The sequence below is a fragment of the Lynx rufus genome, unplaced genomic scaffold (genome assembly GCF_022079265.1).
Source record: "Lynx rufus isolate CCGP_SWC_20201006 ecotype Redwood Valley unplaced genomic scaffold, mLynRuf1.p SCAF_6, whole genome shotgun sequence".
Classification (NCBI taxonomy): domain Eukaryota; kingdom Metazoa; phylum Chordata; class Mammalia; order Carnivora; family Felidae; genus Lynx; species Lynx rufus.
Genome location: NW_025814878.1, coordinates 101785983 through 101791155, shown reverse-complemented (window position 1 = coordinate 101791155; position 5173 = coordinate 101785983).

Sequence of the window (5173 nt, the reverse complement as noted above, 5' to 3'; positions counted from 1 at the left end):
TTTGACCTTTGAGATGCTATTCTGTGCTGAGGAGCCTACTTAGAAAAGTGCCACAAGGGGGCATCTCAGACCTGAAGTAGACAATAGGAATGTGGAAGAATACATACATACTTAGTGATTAAGAAATACATTGAAACTGTTGTATTTTCAGCTGAAACTCGGGGATTCATTGTTGTTGTTAACATGCACATACTGTAAATTAAAGGGAGGTGACTGAAAATTCATGAATAAACATTTTGAGTCTCCCTAGTGGTGACGAAAGTTGATGTACCTTTTCTTGCCAAGAGGACCAAAAAACGTCAATTTGACATGATGTTTGGATTTCAAGGAAAGAAGCTCCCTTCTGTCTGTGTCCCATCTTTAGTTAGATCTGTGTTACTGGTCAGCACTCCACTGCACACGCTTAGGACTTCCTGCCAGCCACAGACCGAGTCTGGATGAAAGCAGAGAAGAGTGTTTGCTTCGTTACATATGCCATTGCGACCAGAGTTTGCTGCTTGCTCCTGAGAATCTCGATATATAAGAACATGCAACTTGTTTGATTAACGCTTAAGCGGACAGCTTAAGTTGCTTGAGTTGCTTAAGCTTAAGTTGCTTTTCATAAAGCAACTTGTTATTATCATTATCAGCCTTTGAATTTTAAACTGTGGCATTTTAAAAGCAAGGCTGAGATGATGTCAGCCACTTTGGACAAGCATCCTTTCTTATCTTCCCTTCCTTAACACTAAGGGCCGGAAGGAGAGATAACTAAGGAATCATACTGAAGCCGTCTCTGGCCTGAACCTTACTCCATTTTGACAAAGCTTCCTGCCTAGTGAGAAGTATAAATTGCCTGTGATATATGGTTATGTCTCTAATCATCAGATCAAACCCTTTTTCTTACTTTAGAAAGGTGAGAGATTTCTTCAGATTGACCTGTATACCACCTGCTCCCACACCCACAGACAGTGGGCATTTCTGGATAGATGGATACAGTTGTAGGTAGAGGCTATAACTGTCAACATAGGGAAACTCAAAACGCTTAGACCCAAGAAAGACAGTGGAGTTGACCAAACAGAATTTGTTGTCCATGGGTGTCATCACCCATGGACATGGGTGATGTTGAACCACAAAAAAAAAAAAAAGTTTACAAGTGCTCTGTGGTTGCACTAATGTATAATCACTGCCATTTAAAAGAGGATGTATACTTCAAATATATATTTTAATGTGATGTATGAATATGCAGTGGCTTATTGTTTTTCTATGAAATTTTCAGATTGTGGAGTTTAATCAGAATCTGTTGGTGGTCTACTTTTCCATTGCATCTGTCAATCTGTGTGAATTGAGTTGTTAAATATATTTAAAATAATATTGTGTTCTTAAATTCCCAAGTGTTCTGCATTGGGACCACTTTGGGGGACTCTTGGGTTTTCATGTTTTATAACTTTTAAAATTAAGTAAAGACTGGATCAAAATATGCCAACTGGACCATGAAAAGTTTGTTTAGCTTTATTCTTTGAGGGGTTTGGGGGTAAAAACACTGCTTAAGTACTGAGTACTATTCCTTGATCTCTGGATTCAACATGAATAATTGGAATTTTTAAACCTGAAGTGACTCCTTGGGATCATCTGGTTTAACCTTCTCATTTTACATGTTGTGAAACAGAGGGCCAGAGAAGTAGAGATGTTCATGCTCATAGGTCACTTGATGGCAGAGCCTGGATAAAAATACAGATCTCCTAATTATTATTATAATTGGCAGTTATTATATTCTAATTAGGTATACAGCAAATGCCTTATGTTATCTTCACAACAACCCAGTCCAATGCTCTTGAATCTTCTAAAAGTAGATTTTTCTTTATGGCATTTTTTTTTTTTTGTCTCGTACATTTTAAATAAATTTGAATGGTCTTTAATCCAAATTTTAGAATGGAGTCGCCATGCCTTATCTCGAGCATTAAGACCCTCCATAATATGACCAAATCCTTTATATCCAACACATATGTCTCTTCCCATTTCATACTTTTCCAGTGAAGTCATTTTCATTAATGTATCTTGGAATTTCACTTTATTTTTACCAACTTGAAATCATCTTGATCTGCTTCAAAATAATCCACAGTAAATAAAAAGGAATTAAAATTTCAGTAAAGATGTAACCATTTCAATCTCACTTTCTTCTACTACTACTGTATGTAGTATTTATCTTCAGTATTGATAATAACTAACATTTAAGTTTGTTTTGCTTCTAGCTTCTGCATTTTTCTCTTCCCAAATGATTTTCTCTCATTGAAAAATATATAGCGATTGTTAGTTACATACAATTCTTTGTTCTTTATACATATAAGTGAATTAGCATATATATCTGAATAGAGATAACATTACTGAAATTTGCTTTCAGTAAGGAATAAAGTATCTATCAAGTGCTCCAAATCCTATTTGATTATAAGCCACTAGTGGTGGGACCATGTCTTATTTTTATATATGTCTTTATGCTCATTGGCAGCATTTCTTTGCTGTGAGGTACTCAACAATTTTTTTTTTTACAGCTACAGATAACATAAATCAATTAATTTTGTCTTCCTTATTTTAATAATGTCTATCATAAGACTAGTCTGAAATTTCTTTCACTTCGCTAAGAAAAAAAGGAAAATTCAGGGAGATTTTAAATGTAAAAAAATGCTATTCTGCCATCATCTTCAATTTTTTAACCACAACATTTATTTACAGTCAAAATAGTTATACATGTTCTTCTCTGTTTGTGAAAACAGATTACCTCCACTGGAAAAAAAAATGTGTATTTTAATACATGAGGGTTAAAAATTGGGTGGGAGGAGGGAAGTATTCAATTCTCTTCTCCTCAGTTAAACTAGGATTCTTTAAAACTGATTACCAAACAAATATATGTTATTATTAAATGCCAGGTAATGTGGAGGAATGATTGAGCTTGAATTCTAAAGACCTTTATCCAACTCAGGTTCTACTTATGACAAAGTAGTATAACTAGATTAAGTCCTTTCACTTCTCTTGATTTCCATTCCTTTATAAGATGAAGTGCTGGAACTCTAGAATCTTCTAGAATCTTAACTCGCACATACTTGAAGGGGGCCATTATATTGATGTCATGTGGAAAAAAAAACGAGATTAAAAATTTGTTGGGATTTGCTTTTTCCTGAATTTGATTAACTTCTCATATTTCAAGCTTGGTTAAGGTTTACCCAGACCTTAAAGTACAATACAAATTTTTATATAGATGGCCTGCGTCACGGGAAAATCCTCCCTCACAGAGTGGCAGACTCTTCTTCCTTTAAGCAATTCTGGACACGTCACTCTATGTTCTTACCTTCAGCTGCTCCTCATACACACATAATAAAGGCACAAATCTTTAATACCACGTCCGAGCCCCTCTCAATCTGACTCCAAGCCATTTTCCTAACCTTTGCATTTCACCGCATACCTGCACTCCACCTTCTTGCAAAGGCATTCCTCCACTTCTTTCTCTGGAGCTGTTCTTCACTTGGCCGCTTCTCATGCCACGTTCCCACTGTGTGCTCCCATCACCACTGCCCATTCATCCTCATGTTGGGGTTAAAGCCTACTTTAATATCTAGAATGACCTCCGGAGACTTCCACATTTGCAACACCTCTGTGCTCCCATTGCCTCCCCTCCTAAGAACACATGACTGTGTATATGGATTTATGCCTCCTTCCCCTCTACAGAATGAACTGCTTGCAAGCAAGGACCATGTAATACATCTCTCTTTCTCTTAAAACTCCAAATAGAAGCCACTCAGAAGGTATTTGTTGCATTCAGAGAATTTTTGGGGGGTGGAGAGAGAAAAACATTTATGCACACACAGGATTCTTTAAAAACGATTCCCCCCAAAATATATATTACTAAATGCCAGGTCGTGTGGAGGAATGATTGAGCATGAATTCTAAAGACCTTACATCCATAAAAACTCATGTGTTGTTTTCCTCCTACCTTCAGAATAATTGTGTTGGGTCAGTAACACTTGATTTCATGAGATTCTTCACCAAACTGTTTAGCTGCATTTTCAAAAGATCGTGTGTTTTTGAACATACGTAATTATCACAATGTTTACGAAGTAGTCATCAGTTTAATAGCTATTCCACAAAACTCCAGGGTTTAACACAAAGTATTTGGTGAGTTAATAGTTAATAATGGGACAAGTTTATATTATTCATTTTAGAGTGTGTATGGAAATTACATCACTATTTTGGCCTTCGTTGGTGCCATACAAATGCACATTTACCCGCTCAAGTGTTTTATTATTTCTGAATTTTGAGGAATACGTGATTATTTTTCTCTCCCCATACTTTACCCCCAACAGGCTGCTGTGATTGTCAACAGCAGCGGGAGCCACTTTGAAGGTTTGATAAAAGCAGATGAAGAGGCTTAAAGATGTCTGTTTGCTGAAAATATCTGGTAACAAACAGGAATATATGTGAGTAAATATAGCACATTATTCTGATTTTTAAAATAAATGTTTTAAAAACGCCTGATGGGTTGTAAAAGGTTTTGTTGTGTCCTGGTGCGGCTTTGCCCTGGTGTTATTTTTAAATGATGATAATAAATTTAGAGATGATTTTTAAGTCTTAATCTGTACTTTTCACAACTGAAATAAAAACAGGCTTAATTTAGATGTCAGCTTTGAAATGTTAGCAAAAAGGATGCTCATACCTTGTCACTACAAGCTTGTTAATTTATAATAAATCCAGCTCTGCCATTGACCCAGTTTTCCTATTAATTCGGTTCTGCTGGGACTAGAAAGGATATCTAATAAATTACAGTGATGGACATGATCACTGGCTGAGGACCGAAGAGGAAAATAACACTGGATTCCTTGAAACATTGGAGAATCAGCTCTCCTTTTTAAATACCATATTTTACTTTGATTTCAAAATACTATTCCCTCCTGCTGCTTCCTATTTTGCAGTCTCTATTGGCTATTTCTTTGCTGCACAGTACTTAAATTTTGGTTCTTCGGGGTTCTGTTCTTGGCCCTCTTGCCAATTGTCACTCTCTCTGTCTCTCGGGAGAGTCCTGCAGTTCTGTGACTCCAGCTACTACACTTAGGCTGGGAATTCGTGAACATTTACCATTACTCAAGAAATGGCAGATGCTCCCATCATCTGTCTTCCTGGTTCTTACTCGTTCTCAAGTTTTGATCAT